This window comes from Ursus arctos, unplaced genomic scaffold, assembly GCF_023065955.2.
Source record: "Ursus arctos isolate Adak ecotype North America unplaced genomic scaffold, UrsArc2.0 scaffold_6, whole genome shotgun sequence".
NCBI classification, from domain to species: Eukaryota; Metazoa; Chordata; class Mammalia; order Carnivora; family Ursidae; genus Ursus; species Ursus arctos.
The window spans coordinates 58491435-58513831 of NW_026623078.1; the positions used below are offsets into that span (position 1 = coordinate 58491435).

The window sequence follows — 22397 nt, forward strand, 5'->3', positions numbered from 1 at the left end:
TAGAACATCTTTCTCTTCTCTGGAGGTATCCAAGCAAAAGCCATGAGTCAAATGAGAGGAACTGAATATGGAGAGAATTTAAGTCTCAGATATAATCTGGTCCAGGTGAACTGAGATCTCAGCCTCCTTCCAAGCTAACTCTGGATTGTTTGATTTGGAGAAGTCTTAATCATTTTCTAGGCCCAAGTTACTAACATTTCCCTCGTGATGTCTATCCTTATCTCTTGGTAGAAGTGTTTGTTTTTTTTTTAAGATTTTATTTATTTATTTGACAGAGAAAGAGAGCACAGCACAAGTAGGCAGAGAGAGAGGGAGAAGCAGACTCCCTGCTGAGCAGAGAGCCTGATGTGGGGCTCAATCCCAGGATTCTGGGATCATGACCTCAGCTGAAGGCAGGTGCTTAACCAACTGAGCCACCCAGACGCCCCAAGAAATGATTTTTTTAAAACTGTTTCTTCCCTGAGGACAGAACATATCTTTTTACTCCTGACACGTGGAATGCACTTAGTAAGTGCTAAATGAATATGCAGATACAAAACAGCATAGTTCTTAAGGTTCTAGTTTGTATTATTGTTGGTATAATGTCAAAAACTCAAACTTTACCTTCAAAGAGACTTTAGTTCAAATCCTGGCTATAGTACTTACTAGCTGTGTGCTACTAGAAAAGGTGATTGATTAATGACAGTGAAGCTTGGTTTCCTCATCTGTAATTGGAAATACTAATTTCTGCCCTTAGGATTTTAGTAAGGATTAAAGAAAAAAAGTAAACTTCTTGTCTGGAGGCTCTGGGGAGAAATTCAAACCTAAGCTCATTCATTTTGTTGACAGAATTCATTCCCTGTAGTTGTAGGTTGGATGTCCTTATATCCTTCTTAGCTGTCGGCAAAGGACTTTTCAGCAACTGAGAGACTACCCACATTCCTTCTCATGTGACTCCCTGTATCTTCGAGGCAGCATTTGTGTGTCAAAATTTCCTTTTGCTTCGTCTTTGAATTCTTCTACCAGGCAGAGAAAGCTCTCTGCTTTTAAGTGTTCATGGGATTAGATCAAACCCACTTAGATAATATCCCTAGTACACTATAAACCATAACATAATCATGGGGGCTATATCTTATTGTATTCACAGATTCCAAAAATTATAGTATCACATTTCAAGGGACCATTTTAGAAATTAATGCCTGCCACAAATGTGCATGTAGCATATAAAATAATATAACAAATAAAGAAAAAAAAACAAAAATAAATTCTAAAATTTTGGCATATTTTTTGCTTTCCTACTTAGCTTATATACTATAAGTTCCTCTTCAGCTTATATTTGTGTTGAGCAAGTACATATTTTTGAATACATAAAGTAGAGAAAATCAGATATGAGAAATTTTCATCACTTTAAAATAAATTGTTTTTATTTATTGAGCATTTATTATATGCCAGTTTTCTGCTCTAATTCATTTAATCTTTACAAGCAACCCTATGGCTGGTGCTATTACCAGCACTGTTTTATAGATGAAGAAGAGAGGCAGAGAGAGATTAAGTAAAATTCTCAATGTCTTACAAATAGTAAATGGTAAATCCAGGACTTGAATCTAGCTCGTCCATGTACACATGCCAGGCTCTTGACTTTTGTGTTTTTCATACTCAGCAAATTGCTCCTATTGATCAGTCATCTGCCCTAAGAAGATGGCATCCAACCATATGGAAATCCAGCAGGTCTGGTGCAAAGAACTGTGAATCTTTGGAGGGCCAATTCACTTTTTTGTGAATTTCACTGATAAATCTGCAAATAAGCAGATGACTCCTTGGAGGAAATGGAAGTGCAGCTTCACAGTGATTTAAAGTAAGTTATTAATCATGTTCAGATCTTGAGGAGACTTAACAGAATTAGAAGGACTCATTAACATCATATTACTTATTGAAACAGAATGAAGTAACCTCTATTTATAAGACTTGACACTGTGGATAGAAGTAAAGCCCAAAGAGCAGCAAAGATAGACTCAGTTGAGTGTACATTTTTACCTGTTCCTTGCTAACATGATTAAGTAAGTGCTTCCAAACAGTTGACAGTTTGGTCATAACCAAATCCCACTAATCATAGGGGAGTAGAAAATTCATTTAGAAACCAGGGAAAAAAAGGGAAAGAGAGAGAGAATTGCATGATCTAATGAGGTCTTCCCATTTCCAGTATCTGTGAAACATATTATTTAGTAATACTTCAGAGATGCATATGTAATTTGAAGTAAGTTAATATTATAACCAGAAGTATCTATTTTGGGACACAAATCCAATTGCAGTCGGTATGCCATGTTTGTCCTTGTGTGTCTGCCTAGTTACCAGGAGAATATCTGTCCTGGGCTCTGTATTAAGCAGAATATGCTTTGTCTAAGCCTTTGGAGGCTTGCATTATTGGGTGACTGAGGGACCTCTACTGGGTCGCAGCACTTTTCAGACTCTCCAACTCACATTCTTATTGTTCATTCACTCATTCATTCGTAGTAGATGCTCAATAACTATTGTTGAATAAATGAAAAAAAAATAACCCCTCCGGAAAAGAGTCACTCAGCCTCCCTCTAAGGAAATTGGGAGAGCAAAGCAGCAATGCTGGGTTGAAGATCTGGACATTCTTTTGAGAATATATATATTTTTAATTTATTTATTTGAGAGAGAGAAGGAGAGTGCATGTGCTAGCAAGAGCAAGGGTGGGGGGGAGGGGCAGAGGGAGAGGAGGAGACTTCTCAAGTACATTCCCTGCTTAGCACGGAGCACAACCTGGGGCTCCATCTCAGGACCCATGAGATCATGACCTGAGCCGAAATCAAGAGTCGGCTGCTTAACTGACTGAACCATCCAGGTGCCTCGAGAATATTTTTTGAAAGTGAAACTTGGTACACAATCTAGTGAAAGGAATAAAATGTGTCCTGTATGAGGCAAAAGCAACCTGTTTTTGGGTTTTGGCCACATATCTGGGGGCATAGTTCTGGACCTACGTGGTATAGCCCCAAGAACCACCTGTTTGGCAACATGGTATAGGAGTGGGGGTTTATAGACAAAGAGACATGTCTTCAGACAAAATCTGGGACTACATTCCCAAGTCTTTATAAAAACTGTGCAGTGTTTAATAATGATAGGGAAATTACAATAGCATGGAGATTTCCCTAACCCAAGAGAACAGCATGGACTTTGTCCATGATATAGTTGCCTGTTGAAGTGTTCAACTTTGTAGGTCTTTCTTAACAGGTTGTCAAAGGGCAGGCCATGGAACTTTGCACTGGCTCATAAGAATAAAGAATAGAATCTTTTTTAGGACAAGGCAATTTTGTGCCTCTGGTACTGTAAGAATATTGCCTGAGGGGGGCGCCTGGGTGGCTCAGTGGTTGAGCTTAGCATCTGCCTTCCGCTTGGGTCATGATTCGGGAGTCCTGGGATCAAGCCCTGTATTGAGCCCCGCATGGGGCTCCCTGCTCATCAAGGAGTCAGCTTCTCCCTCTAACCCTCACCGCACTTGTGCTCTCTCTCTCACTCTGTCTCTCTCTCTAATGAAAAAAATAATATGTTTAAAAAAAAAAAGAATATGGCCTAGGGACTATGAGATTTGCAGGAGCCCATAAAAATATTTGAGGACTGAAAAAAGTGTTGGCTTCAAATATGAAAAGACAACAGTAAAATTGAAATTAATAAATGTTTACTTCAGTGTATATAAGGTATAACATGTTATTTTATTGTTTGTTAAATATGACACTAGTTAATACTGATTTTACTTGAAAACAGTTTATAGATTGGATTTTTTTAACCTTGCTGAAATTCTCAAAAAACATGATGACTATAGAGAATTTATTGCTAATTTCGAAGTAAATGAATTATGTGTACTACATAATTTCTAAAACAAAATTATGAAGATTTTTCAGTATTTTTACAGCAAAATATTATGCTAGTTGTATTTAATTAATTTAGGCATTTTAGTATGTCTGATATAATGGCATATTTTCCTAAAGCTACATCAGGTCTTGAATTAGAATGGGACAATCAGCAACAGGAAGGTGTCCTTTCATCAGAGAAATTCAAGAGAAAGCCTCTAGGGAGTCTAATTAATTGGCAGAGTCTAAGAATGGAAACTAGTCGATATGAATTGCCAGGGAAGATTGTCAATGAGTAGCCAGCTTTCCTCCCAAACCATGAGAAAACTGGCAGTAGCAAGTCATGGCCTCAGCCCTACAGAACCAAAATGGGGGTTCAGGGTCAGGGCTTTTTTTCTGAGGAATAAATCAGTTGCTGGATTGCCACAAGCTAGCACACAAGAAAAACTGGCCTTGGCAACAAGTTTGACTTGTTTATGAGTCCCTTGAGTTTTAGTCTAGTTTTTCCCTTGACCAAGAACAGATCCCAAGGCTAGGGAAGGATGTGCATATGGGAATCAGGACAGTCAACAAATACTTTAAGCACCTGCTATGTGCCAGGGACTGTCTAGGTACTGGGAATGTAGGAGAGAACAATTCAGATGCTAACTTCTAGGCCACACTGCTGATTAATGGGAAAGATAAGGCATTAAAACAATGACAAGTGGGATAAGTGCTACTGAAAAGAAGTATAGGGTGCTAGGAATGTAGCACAAAGACTGTGAGAGCAAGAGACTGAGACAGGGCATTAAAGAAAATTCAAAGTAGAGCAAGAGTGGCCAGAACCAGGGGCCTTATTGGTAGGAGAATTTTCATCTAACAGAGGACATCACAGCAGCAGTTGCTGGAGAACGAGACAGGAGCTTGGCATGGGGGCACAGCTATGGATTTTGTGGGACTGCTACATCAATCAGGGCTGAAGTGCTCATGGTTAGCCCAGCATAAACAAGATCTTTCCCAGGGCAATCTGTAACACCGAGAAGTGCTCTCTTGGAATATGTTTGAGGGGGCCCTGGATTACTGTGCTTTCTGTCACGAATGAGTTATCATTTAAAATTTATCTCTTTTACTAACACTTCCTCTCAGACACTGTGGCTACCATATTTGCAAATAATCAGTTTGTGTCAGCCTATTGGACTGTCCAGCTGAAAATCTGTCCTTTTTAATCTTTAACGTGTAACTTAGGCCCTTGGGGACTCAGGCATCCCTAACACACGTATAATTCTTTAGAATTATAAATAAGTTGTGTTCAACACCAATTAACATCATCATCAAAAATATTGTGCATGGCATACGTCTCATGCAAGCAGCAAGCACTGATTGTACAAAGTACTCTCAACTGGAGCCCACCCAGCCCCAAACGACTTCATGCAGAGAAAATAAATAGCAGTGAGCAGGCTGCATGATCTGGGTAGAGTAGACTTTTTTTTTTTGTTTTCTTTTTCTACCTCCAGCAGCCCTTAGCACAGTGCCTTACTCATGAAATATTTGTTAAAATGAAAAGTGTACAGGAGTTGGTATATTTTTTCAACACCACATCTGATTTTGAAAGTCGATCAGTTCAAGTTGAGTCACCTAGCATTTTTGTTTTAGAGATAGTACCCCTGTCTCTTTGCCTTTCTCCGGGGGGGGAGAGATGAAATGTAATAATGCAGTCATTTGTACTGAGCATGTTCCAGCTGAAAGGGCTTTGTGTAAGTGCTTTGAGTCTAAAAGAAAGGTATTCATTGTTAGTCTCCAGTATTTGAAGATGACCTCACTGATAGGGTTGTATCCCTAAGTGACTGAAATGGCTGTGGTCTCAGAGGCGTGTGGGAAGGCTTTTCTTTGGTTTGTGGTAAGAGCCTGTTTGCAGGCCCTGCTATTTGTAGCACCACCTTTCTTCAAGCTGCTTGTCAAGATGAGTTCGTGCATGTGTGTTAGGTGCACACCAGGTTCCTCTGCTGGCAGGTGTTCTATTCCAGAATTCCATAGTTATCGAGAAACGGACTATGTCAACACAAGATTTTATTGTATTTTTGAGGCACTTTGGGGCCTCTGACAGCTGCTCTCATTTTGCAGAGCAAACTGCTGCTGAAGGTTTGGCAAAGCTTAATTTTTAAATGGATTCTCTGCTGCTATATGTGGCATCTCCCTTGGTATTTGAATCATTCAGCACATATCCCCACTGTTAGATCATTTTTTTGATGAAATTTTTGTTGGTCACCTTTAAAGCTGCATCAATCACTTGGTAATGGGAAAAAAAGTCAATGTAATGATCTGCTTTGAAAATAAACAGTATAACTTGACTTTGGCGTTGAGAGCCTATTATCATGTGGTAACATCATTCTATTCCAATGACATTATCTGCTAAGGATATTATGATGGTGGAAAATATTTCAATTTTGTTATCGGAACAATGAAGCTGTGATATTTAATTATAGAGAAGTATGTTTAATTTGGGGAATCTGGTATGTTGACTGTCACAGTGTACTCATCAGAAGCCTGGGCGGTGGTAATCCAATTTGAACAGAATATTATGTAGGAACCCGCCCATGTTATTGATTCAACACTTTTTCTCACTTTCTTAAGTCTTTTCCTTTGAAATTTGAGTTCTCCCACTAAGTTTGCTGATTAAAAAGTTAACTAATGATTCAATTAATACACTGTGGTAGTAGACAGTAGAGAAGGGCTAGGAAAGGGAGAACAGCATCTGTGGCTAGTTTTTATTTTGGAAAGGTGGGACCAGTATGAATGACACAGTGAAGGTATTTCCCAGTTGAAATGTTAACAAATTAGGGGAACTGTATTCTCCCTCTCTCTCTGTCTGTCTCTCCCTTCCCCACATATATATTCCATGTGTTGAAGAAATTAAAAATAAAACAGTTATATGATTACATTGATCAGACTGTCATGAGAATAAATAAAGGCTGTCCTTAAAATGGTGGAGAAGGTGGCATTGGGATAAGATTTGAAAGGCAATGCAGGGTACTTCCTTTTCTATAGTTAACTTTCCTGCTAACAATTTATTGTGCATCCTACCTTCTTAAATGCCCTTCAACTACAACCATTGGCTGGTCAAGAAATAAGTGAGCTCCTTTTGCTGAGACCAACTATATGGCCGACATCACACCTGAACTAAAGGGAATGTAGAAATGAATAAGGCACACATCGTCCTCAGGGAGCTCTCCATCTCATAGGAGGCAGACACAACAAATAACTGTTCTTGGTGTTCACATGTGATCAGGGATGGGAGAGGACACTAGCAGTGTGGAAAAGGTGTAGAAACCCACACCACATTTACTCCTATCTCAGTGGTACATTAGTAAGCAACAGTTAATCGGAAAATAAGAGAACCATAATTTCTGAGCCAGAAGAAACTCAGAAAGCAGAGTCCACGTAGTTTGTCAGTGAAGCTGCTGAACACCTGAGAGTCACGGTGGTTTTTGTGAAGTCATAGAGCAAATTGGTGGCAGAGGTAGGACTTGAACCCAGTCTTCTGACCAGTGTTCTTCCTGCTACTTCACGTTTCTTTCAAAGTTTTTCCAGCTTGAGGTCAAGGAGATTGGAATTCTGCAGGGGCAGACCTGGTCTACTTCACAATTTTCCTTGGTCACAAGTCCTGATATGAAGTCTTTATGTTTCCTTGTCATTTATCTGGAGAGCACAGGATAGATTCTAGGGGTACCTGGCTAATGGCAGGATATTTCTGCAGCTGGGTCAGAGGTGCTCAGTGACCTGGTTTTGGCTTCTGAAACATTCTGAGTCACTACTTGGAGTGTCCCCAGATTCACAAAAGTGCCACAGAGACCACAAAGCAAAACCTTTGTATATATGGAGGGTTGGGAAGAATGGAGGGGGTTATATTGAGGGCTACCACTAAATTCACATGGGAGTTGTGTTCTCAAACAGAATATAAGGAGACAAAAATGCCTTTTGTTTCTGGCAGGAGGCCACAATCAGCCTCAAGGCTGGTGACATTAAACTGAAAAAAACTCGCCCAGGCTGCATATTTGCTGGCACTGAGCGATTTGGGCAATCGATGGAAATATGACCTTTTTGGTTTGTGCTACTCTACTTCAGCTCAGTGCCCTTTGTAAGCCCTTTAATATATACAGCAAGCTGAAAGCTCTTCTTTCATAGACTTTTTAGGTAGAATGTATATCTGAAAGAAGCCATTCAAGAACTGGTTTTAAATAACCCAAATATTTGATTGTAGGGTGGTAAGTAAATATTGGTGTTATTACATTTTAAGGGGAAGCTTTACTTTGTTCATTCTTTTTAACTTTATTTTTTAAAATATACAAATTTACGGAATTGTCTCTGCCAATGAAAGAGCCCCAATCCCAAACCAAACAACTAAAACTGATCACAAAGGCATACATATCGCTGGTAATTATGTATAGGAAACAAAAGGAGGAATAAATACAGGCCTGGTTACTGCAAGCTCATTTCATGTCAACACTGGCTTTGTGACACAGAAAACAGGGTATAGGTCAAAATTGCCTGGGAAAAATACAAATTTGTAAAATATAGAATATGTTGATCTTAATCTAGCCAGTAATATTTTTATGTTAATGCATGACTGTGTTATATTTACATTTATTTAGGAGACAGTGTGTTGTAAAGAAAGTAAGGCATATGAGTCAGACCCATGAAGGTTAAGATCCTTATCCAGGACCTGGGAAGTTTACTTCATCTTTTCAAATCTGGGTTTTCTCATTGGCAAAGGAGAAATTTGTTCATGTAAATGTCTTGGCATAGTACTTGCTGCATTATAGGCATTCCATAAATGTTCGTCCAATTTTCCTTCTTGATTCCTGTGAAAATAAGCCAGTGAGTACATGATTTTTGAAACTCTCTTTAACTATCCTTTTTTTTCCATACCTAATTGCATTCTTACAATTGGGTCTCTTGGTGGGCATATCTCAATGTTATTATAAAATCCAAACATAAAGAAAAGCTGTCAGAGGACTAGCTTGGAAGGGAGGCCCCAGGAGATATTGTACATCTCATCTGAGAAGAAAAGGGAAATCAATCAAGGGCAAAGTTGTGGAGAGAGAGAAAGAAACAGAGACACACATCTTTCCCCTTTGTGGTATCAGTCAGCATTCCAAAGGCAGGGCCGTCCCATCTTTAACTGTCAAAACTGGGATGCTTTTGAAAGTGAAAAAGGATAGGGGAAAAAATGCCAATAAGATGGGATGCTGAGAGAACAAGACATACATCTGGACTGTCCAGAGCAAACCGGGCCATATGGCCATAGGAGTCCTAGGGGCCTCAGGCAGCATGGTGTCACACAGACTATGGCCAGAATCCCCCTTGGGTTCCTAATGGTTAGATACATGGCATGATCAGTTATGTACCCTCCCTGAGCCTCAACTTACTTATTCGTGGAAGAGGGTTTATGAAAGCTGCGCCTCAGGGCTGTGCTAAGGATCAGAGAAATACATCTAAAGTACTTGGTAGAAGTTAGTGTGCAGTAAATAGGGATTGTTATTTTTAATTGCATAGTGTACACAGAAAGCCCGCATAGAAAGGGTCTGAGAATAAAAGCATATCTCCCTTATCTCTGACTTCAACATTACAAAACTTGGAACGTGGTACAATGGGAGAGAGAAAGGAAATGTGCTGCCATCTTATGCGATTTGCTGTTAATTTGGGACTTCATTAACCAACTTTATTAAGTGTTTTTTGCCAGATATATTATCATTATATTGTTTTTAATCAGTAATATGTGAGTCTAAAAGATCAGGGATCAAGAGGGAGGAGATGTGTTTGGGGAAAGAACTATTGCCTATAGACAAGGAATGGGTGCTGGCAGTGAATTTGCACAGGTTAAGAGAGCTGCTAAAGTTTGGGATTAATTGCTTCCCTTTCCCTAAAAGGGATAACAAATAAATGGCCTTATAGGTTCTGGAGCCTTCTGCCAGGGAGGAGGGCAGAAATTCCCTGATTTGCATGGCTCTTCACCATAAGGAAGAAAGCTTTCCATCTGTATGTAAATAAGCACACACATCAGACATATTTACTTTGATTCTTTCTTTGAAACCACCCAGGTAGCACTTTAAAAAACATATCAGCATTTGTTGAAACTGCTAATCCTCAAATAATTATCCAAGTACCTTCTCAGTATAAATGTCATGTCCTCAGACATCATCCTGAAACACATTAATTATAAAATAACGTGGGCTTCTGAATATTCTGTCATGCACGATTGCTCAGTTAACAGAATTTATGTTCACCTTTGTTGTATCTGTATCAGTGAAGCAGAAGAGGAGGTTCAAAGCTGGAATATTTTAATTGCTTTAGTAGATACAAATTATACTATGAATAGTTACTGAAATGACATTTCAATGCATTTGTAAAGAGAAAGAACCAGGTAGGCTGGATGATGTTCTCAACACTTTGACGCACTCACTAACATTTTTCCTTAAAGTCAAACCACTTCTAAAGACCCTGATTTTGTGAGGGTGAGTGTTTTCTACCTGCCTTTTAAGAAATGATCTTGTTCTTTATTTCATTTCATTATTTTTCTTTTAATAAACAATATACTTTTTCGAGGACTGTTGAATATTTTAATTTTAAGAACAAATTAACATATATATATTTATGTCTTCATTGAGACTTTATTATTCTAGCAAAGAAATTATATATTTTTAAAACCACACGAATTGCCAAAAAAAAAGGCTTCCTGTACATTTTTTCTCCTTATTTGTCCTTTATGTGATCATTATGTATCTAAAATGAGGCCCAGTTTTGCAGTCTTTATAATGGTAACTTTAACTTTGAAATCAGAATTGAGCAAGTGAAATTGTATTTATTTCCCAACAGAAATAATGTTCAGTTTGACGAATTTAAATAAGCAGTAGTAAGTGCCTCATTCCTTTGGTAAGAAGGGAAATCATCCCAATCCCATGTAAATGGTTATCTTATAATTGATGGGGTTTGGTTTGGCAATTAAGCTTGCCAAGAATAACAGAACCTGGCTTCCCTGAGTCATCATCCTCTTCTTCTTCTTCTTCTTTTTTTTTTTTTTTTTTCTTTTTTGGCAGTTCTCATTCTGGCAAATTTTTTGGAAGTTCTTTTGTGATTCTTGGAGAACACCTTCAGTAATGTGCCTGTGTGATTAAGAGACACATCTTGGTTGGACAATTTAATGCATGTCTGGTAGGACAATCTAGTCTGGCTAGAAGTAGTTGGCAAAATCTATTACCAGAAAGTAAAGGGAGTGAATAAGGAATTTCCCAACCACTTCCCTCATCTCTTTATTTTATTTTAATTTTTGAATTAACAGAGTAAAATTGAGCTTTTTTGGTGTGCAATTCTGTGAATTTCAATATATGCATGGGTTTGTATAACCACCATTACAATCAGGATGTAGAACAGCTCCCTTTCCTCCCGCCCCAAGACTCTCTTGAACTATACCCCTCCACAGTCACTTGATCCCATCCATAACTCCTAGCAGTCACTAATCTGTTCTCCCTTATTATAGTTTTATCTTTTCAAGAATGTCCTGTAAATGGAATCATATAATATGCAACCCTTTCAGATTGTCTCCTTTCATTTATTATAATCCCTTTGAGAATCATCCAGTTTGTGTGTATCAATAGTTCATTTTTTATTGCTAAGTAGTATTCCATTGCATGGATGTACCACAGGGTGTTTATCCATTGAAGGACAATTTGATTTCCTTCCAGTTTTTGGAAATTATTAATAGAACTGCTGTAAACATTAATATATAGGCTTTGTGTGAATATGAATTTTATTTCTTTAGGATCAATAGTGATGAGTGGGATTGCTGGGTCATGTAGTAAGTATGTGTTTAATTTTAGAAGACACTGCCAAACTATTTTTCAGACTGGCCATACATTGCTATCAGCAATATGTGAGAATTCCATTTGTTCTGTATCCTTATCAGTACTTTGTATTATTCATATTTCTAATTTTAGTCATTCTAATAGGTATGTTGTGGCATTACATTTTGGCTTTGATTTGCATTTCCTTAATGACTAATAATGTTAAGCATCTTTTTGTATGCTTATTTGCCTTCCTTATATTCTCTTTGATGAAGTTTCTGTTCGAATCTTTTGTCCACTTTTTAAATTGAGTTATTTGTTTTTTCAGTACTTGAGAGTTCTTTATATACTCTGGATATGAGTCATTTGTTGTGTATGTGATTTATAAGTATTTAAAATATGTTCTCCAGCCTATAGCTTCTTTTCTCACTTTCTTAAGAGTGACTTTTGCAGAGCAAAAGTTTTAATATTGATAAAGTCCAATTTATTAATTTTTGTTTTATGGATTATGCTTTTGGTGTCATGTCTAAAAATTCTTTGTTTAACTCAAGATCAGTAAGACTTTCTCTGTTTTCTTCTAGGACATTTACAGTTTTGTGTTTTATATTTAAATGTATGATTCATTTAGACATTAATTTTTATATAATGAGTAAAGTTTAGGGCAAAGTTCATCTTTAATTTTGCATGTGGATGTCCAGATTTTATAATATCATTCATTGAAATGACTGTCTTTGCATCTTTGCAAAAGTCAATTGGTTGTATTTCTGAAGGTCTATTTCTGGACTCTATGCTGTACATTGATCTATGTATCTATCCCTTCACCAATATACATTTTAAAGTAAATTTGTCTATATCTACAAAACAAACAAGCAAAAAACAAACAAAAAACCTTTGCTGGGATTTGATTAGGACTGCATTAAATCTGCAGACCAATTTGGGAAGAATTTACATTTTTACTATTGTTGAGTCCTCCAATCCATGACCATGAAATGTCTCTCCACTTTCTAGGTCTTTTATTTTTTTATTTCTTTCATCAGTGTTTGACATTTTTGGAAAATAGGTCTTGTATATTTTGTAGACTTATACCTAAGTAATTCCTTTTTTGGAACTATTATAAGTGGTCTTATGTTTTAATTTTTGTTTCCAGTTGTTCATTGTTTGTGTAAAGAAATACTACTGATCTCGGGTTGTTGACTTTTTGTGTCGGAATCTGCTAAACTCGCAAGTTCAAGGAGTTATTAATTTTTAGATTTCTTGAGGTTTTCTAGATAGAGAAATATGTTATCAATAAGTAGGGATGGTTTCATTTACTTTCCAATCTGTATGCCTTTTACATAGTCTCACGTTACTGCACTAGGACTTCCAGTGTGATATTGAATAGAAATGGTAAGAGTACACATCCTTGACTTATTTTTAGTCTTATGGGGGAATTTTCCCTATTCTCTCTGAGTGTTAGGGAACCCCTTTCCTTTTCCTTGAACACAACTAGAGGGCTTCTCCTCTAGCTCTCCCTTTCTACACTAATGCTACTTCCAGGTTTCATAGCCTAATCTTCAGGCCTGGTGATAGCAGAAGAAAAAGAAATTGTGAATTCACCACTAATTTGGTAATATTTTTAATTCTGGTATTTTCTCCAAACTTACCTGTTACTCTTTTCTGTGTTCTCAGATAGCTGCTCCAAGTGTGCTATCCATGTTTTTTTAGCTGCATTCAGGGGAGGAGAGGAAAAAGTGTACCTCCTCTATCTTACTTGGAACCAGAGCCTTTTCATGTTTTTAAAAATAAGAGATTTCTTGGTTTGTTTTTATACAAGCTTTTTTTCCATCACATTTCAGGAGTAATTTTTGGGGAAATTTTCAGGGGAAAATATTTTAATCCTAAAAAATGGAAATGGAAAAAATTTTCTCCCCTTTGTTTCACGATATTTAAGGCAAGAGAGATTATAAGGTACAGGTGGAAAATAAAACAGCTTTCCTTTCCCATTACTTAATGCCAGACACACTCAAAGGGACTAATTACTTTGTTGTCTTTCAATCAGATTTGAGGTGGGCCTCATTACTCAACTGCTTACTCTCAGATTTAAAAAAACAAAACAAAACAGTTCTCCAGTCATTTTATTAGGTCAAACCATTTCAGTTCAGGAATATTATGTATATCCCTATATAATAATTAAAACTCCAGCCTTATTTTAAAGTTGAAGCTTTTCCTCTGGGACTGCTTAAACTAAGGTCTTATAGGAGCAAGGAGGCAGGGTTGTCGTTTTCCCTGTTTTGCCTAACCAGCACTTCTTCCTTTCTCCTCCATCCACTAGACACCGTTGGCTTCCCCAGGACTGAAGGATAGAGTTGGAAATGTGGAGAAGAGCTAAGGTTCAGGAAAAGTATGACTTGGCTGGCACTATCAGGAGTTGACACTGGCCCTAGACTTAGAAAATATTTAAAGCTAAACTGACTGTTTCTCATTTGTAGGGTTTTTATACACTCCCCCCTCACTGCAGCCATCACATTACAGTTTCATGACACAGGTGATGCACCACCTCCACATGAACTCTAAGTGTTGTGCTTCCAACACTCATCCAGGGGCTCTTTTGAGCAAAATTCATTTAACATTATTATAGGCCAGTGTGTCTTCTCTCTCTCTCTCTCTCTCTCTCTCTCTCTCTCTCTCTTTCTCTCTCTCTCTCTCTCTCATTCTCTGTCCTTCTCTCTTCACATACACATAGTCCACAGGAAAAATCACTTTATTTCCCAGAGCATACCCCTATACTCTGTTTCTTGCCCTTAAACTCCCCTGGATATGAGTCAAACTACAGTCAACTGTATCCACTAAGCTATTCAAGTATTCTTGAGTCTTTCTGGATTAGCTCCATACCTGGTGGGTCTCATAGCATGTCAACAATTCTCTCTAAAGGAAGAGTGCACTTTTCTACTGACTTGTCTCAGACTCCCCAACCTATTTTATAAGGTGGAGGTTAATGGGAAGGTCACAAAGTGGTTCTCTACCACAATCTTTACTAGTCCTACTTGTATAATATAGCCCCTTTGGAATGTGAGTAGGTGGCCTAACCAACACTGAGAGAGGAAAAGTCCCCTTTTTAACCTCCTCTTGCCTGTATAAGTAATCTCTTTGGCCTTTACATGACTGATATCTTATGTGTTAGCTGGAAGAAGATAAATCAAGTATCATATGTAGCTGGTGACTTAGCAGAGAAGCATTGTATGCTTATGACAGTACTAGTTAGATTCTTTAGCATGTACTTTCTATTCTAATGGCCCCATCAGTGAAGACTTTCTACAAGCATTGTCTTCAGGATTGGATGATACTGCAGAAATGAAGAGAGAAAGAAAGGAATCATTGCTCTACTTTGAGTTTCAGAAATCTGGTAGTTTTGGCCTTTTATATTATTTACCAAAGTATGGATGAATTCCTGTTGATGTAAAAATGATTTTCCCACCATACAGAGAGGCAGGGGGAGAAAAACTTCATAAGAAAGGGAGACATAAAAAGAAGGTTTGGAAGAAGGTGAGGGGATCCTCACATGTCTCCCATGATCCAAATCTGGATCAGGAGAGAAACAGTAGATAGGTTTTTGGGACCGAAGAGCAGAGATTTGTGTCTTATTCTATAGAATGACCATAGGAAATGCTCTCCATTTTTTAGAGATCCTATGTCAAGTATACAGAAGAGATTAGAATAGGAAAGCAAGAAGGCCGGGAATGCCAGAGAGAAGACCTAAGGCAAACCCCTGAACTCTAGTGGCCTGGAAGAACCTTCAACATTTTCCCATGGTCATGAGAGGACAGGGTAGCAGATGGCCCAGAAGAAGCCTTGTAGAATGGAGACTGTGGCCCTGAATACTGGATACCATGCAGGGCCATGAGTATCAGCAGCTTAACCGACTGAGCCACCCAGGCACCCCAAACGCAATTTTATTGGATCATTTTATCCTTAGGACCCAATAAAATGCCTGGAAAAAGGTAAAAATTGAGGTAGCAGGTCTTTTATTAAATTATTATGAAAGAAATAAAACTCTTAATTTGTTAATTGGTTAGTTGACCCCTGTCCTGGTAAATGAAATTGCCACTACTTAATGAATTTTTAGCTCTCTAGTTCCTTTTCCTCTGAGACTTGGGTCTAGCTTCACTTGTCACGATAGCAGGTGAGCTTCTGTGATTTCTCTGATACTTCTTTTTCTCCCCCTGTATCTTTGTTTATCTGTTGTTTGCAGATGACAGTCACTCCCGTGGCTTATCCCTCTTTCTTCGTATAAAAAGTTACCAGAAACATGCAGAACTGGAAAAAGGAGTCAAAAGAGAAAAAACACACATTAGAAAAAGGATTCTGACAAAGGGAAAGCACAGTAATTCATAATTGTAAAGGCTCTCTTAAAAACCTGTTCATACCATAACATGATTCCTCTATTAATGTTAGAAAAAGTTTTCCCATATGGACCCCTCCTAGATGTCTCTGAGCAGTTAACAAAACTTTTCTGCCATGTCTGGAAACCATTTTTCAGTGCCATTTATTAGTGATTTCTTTTCCACCTCAGCTATTGTCTCTTTTCTGATAGAAAGAATGGAAACAACTGGGTGGAGGATGATTCCACATGAACCTGTGATAAGATACCTTTTCAAGTAGTAATTTCTTACTTAAAGTGGGTTTTTTTAAACCTTTACATTGTTTCATTTTTTTCTCTCTTCCCCTATGGTCCTCTGCCTTGTTTCTTAAACTCCATATATCAGTGAGATCATATGATAATTGTCTTTCTCTGATTGACTTATTTCACTTGGCATACTACCCTCTAGTTCCATCTGTGTCATTGCAAATGGCAAGATTTTATTTTTTGATCACTGTGTAATATTCATATATATATATATACACACACATATGTATATGTATGTATATATATATATACACATATGTATATGTATGTATATATATATTACATCTTCTTTATCCATTAATCTGTCAGTGGACATCTGGGCACTTTCCATAGTTTTGCTATTGTGGACATTGCTGCTATAAACATTGGGGTGCAGTCTTTTGCTTTTGACCAAATGTGAGAAGGATCTTCAAAAACCTAAGCCATCAAAGAATTTTCCAAAGTATTGCATAGATTTACTAAAAGCTTTCTTCAGAATTTATTTTTTTTAAATATAGCTTGCATCATTTTGAGCATTAAATTTGACTAAACATTAAACACCTGAAGTTTCTTTATTTAGAGAAAATTTAATAGAGCTATACAGGAGTGCCCTGGTACTCAGATTTTGCACTATTAGAAAGAAGACTATCTAGGTGGGATTTCAATCTGGAAGTTGCACTTCTTTATCAAGCAAAACAAAACATAAACAAAAAACAATAAAACCACTGTAGTTTGCAGAAAATGCAAAAATAGGCTACAGAGATGGCAGAAATGATGGCATTTTTAGTGATTTGTTTTTATTCTGTCTTTGAAATTGTAGGTTAATGATATGATACTGTTTAGATGAGGTGGAAGGTATTTCTGGTGATGAGAATAGAAAGATAATTTTCTATACTGAAAGGAAGTATAAGATAATAATGAAAATGTGAGCTCTCGGGCCAGACTGCTATGGTTGGAATCCTGGTTCCTCTGTTTCTAAGTATGTGATTAAGTATGTGACCTTAAGCAAGTGAAATAATCACAACACTTAAGTTTCCTTATGTGTAACATGGGGATAGTAATTTACCTCAAAGAGTTGTGAAGATTGAATGAGTTAATATTGAATGTAAGGCAATTGGAACAGAACTTGGCACATTGTAAGCACTCAACAATGCTAGTTATTTTGAATAATTATTTTGGGTAGTAGAAATAACCCCCATATTCAGTTAGTGTTGCTGTATATTATTGCCAGAAAGGATAGTTTAAGATCAGCACTCTGGTATCTAAATCATCCACCCTGAGTGATGTCAAGTGATATTTACTTGGTTTATATTCAGTAGTTCATACAGCAAGACAAGTCATTTATTTACCCCAGGGGTACAGAAAACTAATCTCAAAAAGTATGTGTGCATACTGTATTTCCCAAAGTTAGACATCACCTTTTAATGAGTCATTATAATTGACTTTCTATTGTTCTGAGAAATGACAGGCAATTCCTACCTAAAAATTTCCAAGCTAAAATTCTTATGGCATGCTGTATTGATCTAGAAGTTCGAGGCTTTGATTGGCCATTTATTCATCTGTGGCTTGACACCAGGTCTGTTATCAGAGAAAATGTTGGCACTGCATATAAATAATCTCTTGGCCATCCAAGTGAGGTGGCCCTTCATTCAGATATGAGTCTTGATTAACTGTTAACCTTACTTTCTGCATAGTTGGTTGTTAGATATGTAACAGAGTATTTGCACTGAATGCTTTGTCTAGGGAATGTTCTTGAACTTTTTGATGACTGGCTGTTATTCAAAAAAGAAAATTCATTTGTGATAATATTTATGGAAAATTACCTAAAGGACATGAAGTCTTCAAGATATCCCACATCTTCCTCTTAGATCAAGCAGTAACACCAAGAGTAGGGCATTAACACTGTATTGTTTGGAGTCATTATAAAACTTATTTTATTGAAGTGTGTTTCACCACATTCATCACTGTGTCTACTGTAGGTGCATTGTTGTAGACATTATCCACTACATAAAGGAGAGTACTGGAAAATTAATCTCAGGTTTTTCAGAGAAAATTATGATTCCTCCATTATTACAAATCTTTTTTTTTAAATTATTCTGGATCCTTATTTGGCCACTAGGAATCTTGTTTCTAACAACTTTTAAGGTACTGTCTTTCTAAACCATTATCAAGTCACACGCAGAAAATAAATGTTTATATTTATATGGCATGACAAGGACAAAAGAGGAGGCTGCTTATGTCCAGAGATAAAAATATAGAAATATTTGATATTTTTATATATATATATATATATATATATATATATATATATATCTTAGAGCTCACTATACATAAATACATGTATATTTGTATAAGTATTTGTGTTTATTCCTCTACTCAAGTAGAAGTTTTTGTCTCAAAATATACTTTCCCAATCCCAATCAGCTGTTTATTCCAGCCAAGCCAGTTTTCCTATCATTCCTCTTACCCCCCTTTTTTCTTTTCTTGATCCTTTTTTATGTGTATCTTCCTTCCTTCCTCCCTCCATCTTTCCTTCCTTTCTTCCCTCCATCTGTTGGTTTGTTCACATTCCTTCTTTCCTCCCTTCCTCCCTTCCTCCCTCCCTTCTTCTTTCTTTCTCTTTCTTTCTTTCTTTCTTTCTTTCTTTCTTTCTTTCTTTCTTTCTTTCTTTCTTTCCTCCTTTTCTTCCTCCCTCCTCCCTTTCTTTCCCTCCTCTTTCCTTTCCTTTCCTTTCCTTTCCTTTCTTTTCCTTTCCTTTCCTTCCCTTCCCTTCCCTTCCCTTCCCTTCCCTTCCCTTCCCTTCTCTCCTTTTTTTTCTTTCTCTTTCTTTCTTTCTTTTTCTTTCTTTCTTTCTTTCTTTCTTTCTTTCTACTTATTTTCTCCTAACCACTTTTGCTCAAACTGTTTGTCTTACAAAAGGCTTTTCCCCCTCTTTCTAACAGTCCTAACTCACCATCATTTGAAGATACAGTTTATCTATGAGAAACTTTCTCTGGCTGCTGTACCTTAGAGCACTAATTTTCTCTTTGATTCCAGAAGTTGTGATTCTATTTATTACCATTAATAATTTATTATTTGTTTTTCTTGATAGTTTCTTTGTTGGTCCTTCTCCTGTAGTATTATACTTTTTGGCTCATTGAATTGAAAACTTCTTGAGTGCAGCAACTTGCTTTCTAGATCCCTTAGATCTCCCTTTTTACAGATTAGTACAGGTTTGACTATAGAAAAGGGAGCTCCCCATAGTCTGTGTTTCAGTTGTCTATTGCTTTTTAGCAAACAACCCCAAAACTCAGTGCTTAAAACCACCATTTTATTTTACTCATGGTTTTTTGGGGGGAAGAAGTTGAGAATGGCTTGGCTGGTAGTTTGTCTCTCATCCCTTTGATATTAGCTGGGGTGGCTGGGGTTGAAGGATTCCAATTTGACTTCTTTACTCACATGTTATGTTCTTTGGTATTCCTTGGCCATTCTTTCCCTGTATGGTGTCTTACCCTTCAAGGCCCTTTCATGTGTCTTAGGCTTCTTACAGCACTATTGTCTTGAAGAATCATATTTCTTGCATGATGGCTGCTTCCAAGAAGAAATCAGAAGCTGCCAGGCTAGTTAAGAGATATGCCCGGAACTGGCAGAGTGACACATCAGTTCTATTCTTCTATTGGCAAAAGCAGTCATGGAGCCTCTCAGATTCAAGGGGGTGGAGAAATGAACTCCAGTTGTTGATGGGGAATGTGATAAAGTCACACTGTAGGAGAGCATGCAGGATGGAAGTTATTGTTGAGGCCATTTTCGAAAATTATAGTCTGATTCAATCTGTGGGTAAATTCAGTGGCTTTATTTTGGATGTGCATTTGAGTAAAATGTACAGTATATAAACTGAGGAGTCAAGAGTTAGAAATGTGTAAAATGAATGCTATTTTAGAACCACCAATCAATTTAAAAAAATGAAATGTATAGACCAAGATTTTATTAAGAGGATCTACACAATTAGGTTCTCATCTGACTGAGGTACTGTGGTCTACCTGATGACTATGATAGGATAGGCTTCTGGTATGATGATAAACTCTGTTCTTTATTAGGTCAAGTGCAGTAATCACTAATTCTATTGCGGCAGCTTTTGCTGTGTCAAATGTAGTAATGGCTTGGCCATGATATTCTCTATGTAAATGGCCTGGAATTTAGTTTGAAGTCCAACTTTTTATTAAAAAGACATTCATGGCTTTCCAGCTTAGCTCTCCAACTCAAGTGTCATCGATTCCAATATTACAATATTCTTTTCAGTTCTGCAGACTAACCTATAAAACAAGCAAGAAAACAAATTCTATTTCTTTATTTACCTTTTTATTATCATTAAAAATATATTTAAACATAATCTATTTTTAAAATGCTTTGTGTGCCATGCACAATAAAATATACATTTTGGTTAAATTGAATGGAATAATATCTTAGTTCCTGACATCTAAGATTACAGTCCTGTGTGTGTATGTGTCTGTGTGTATGTATGTGCATTAGAATTTGAGTGAGTTTGCTGATTAAGCTACATAGAGAATTAGACAGTCTGTCTTAAAATTTTAAGGTAGAATATTGGTATTATCTTATGGGGTCTTACCTTCACTTATTAAATTGGAAGTTCTTTAAGATGAACACTGTGTTATGCATCTTTTTTTATCCCCCATAGCAACAGACCTGGGACATTTTATGTAACCAATAAATATCGAATACTCAACTCTGCAGTGGAGTTTCTATGCAAATGGAACTGGTAAACTAATTCTGATTTGACCACACTGGGAATTTGAGATCCTAAAATGGGCTACTCTAACTTCCCGGAAGCTTTAGGAAAACTTTGGCCTCTTAGGATTTCATTTTGGGGAATCTTTCTATGCCTAAGTCTGTCCCCTTCAGTTTCTCTATTATTTACACCAATTTACCTGTAATCTTAGGAATTGCTGATGATAGACTCTTTTCCAAAGTGCTTAAAATCAAATACTCCTCACTGAAACATTACTGGATGTGGAATGAATCAGAAACATGTGGATTAAATTTCCCTGTAAATTTCTTTGGTTATAAAAATTAAGGGGAAAAAGTGTTTGGCCAGATGCATTGTGGGTGATGCCAAACCCAAATTGTTTAAAAAATGTGTGTGCTGGTTAGATAAACAAACAAACAAGTTTTATTTCCCTCTTGCCTTGTAAAACCTCACACTTGCTATAAAACTCTCAGGTCAGCTTGCAGTCAGGTTTGATAAAGATTTTGAGAAGTCTATAGTTTCCTTCTTTACCTGATCACTGCAGGGAGATCACTATATAGGTAAATGCTCCTGAGAAGCAAGTAAGCAATGCTGATTTTCTCAATAGACTGCAGTGGATTGAGTGATATAAGATGTATTTGTAAGATATAATATTCAGATGGTTTCTGAATGTTAACTGAAGATTTTATCTAAAAGAGGTTTTTTTTTTTCATGAAAAGCAGTTGACTTTTTCAACTTAAACTATACCTAAAACATTCAAGAAATTCATAGATAGATAGATAGATAGATAGATAGATAGATAGATATAAAAGAGAAAATGCCTTTAGCATTCAAACAACAAACTTGAAACTAATTTAATCCCCAAATCCTACTTAATGAAAGAAAGTGTTCTAAGGTTCAAATAAATTTTATTATAATAGTTGTTATCATTCTTCTTATCCTCTCCATCAAAAACCATCAAATAATTGGTTAAACATCTGTGTCCCTGTACCCAGCATAATTTAAGGAGAATCATGTGGATATGTTCCCTAGCAATTAGACAGATACATGGATATGTATACCCTAGTACAACAGAAGGAAGACATTAGGAAATAAATGGGCCATAAAATATTTGCAGTGGCTCTGACACTTAAGGGTCACTAAGTATCACCTGGAGAGGTTATTAAAAATACAGGTTGCAAAGTTCTTTACAGAGCTAGCAGTATCTGTGTTATGGGATGTTTGGATAGATAGTGGTCAGAGGATGGAAAAGACTGGCTAAAATGTAAAAAACCTGACCTTGTCCTCAAAATATATCATAATATAGATGGGAATTATAGAAATCATTTACTCCCTAAACAGTTATT

General features: G+C 36.9%; 1 protein-coding gene across 12 annotated transcripts in view; it reads left to right on the forward strand.

The window, feature by feature from the left end:
* Positions 1–22397, forward strand: part of EMC2 (ER membrane protein complex subunit 2) — a 560958-nt gene that overhangs the window by 134899 nt on the left and 403662 nt on the right. For 4 of the 12 annotated variants that reach the window (XR_008957809.1, XR_008957814.1, XR_008957808.1 and 1 more), the window contains one exon: positions 1640–1834. The exons of the other annotated variants lie outside the window; for them this stretch is intronic. The gene's annotated coding sequence lies outside the window, so the exon portion shown is untranslated. The remainder of the gene's footprint in view (positions 1–1639; positions 1835–22397) is intronic. 12 annotated transcript variants of the gene reach the window in all.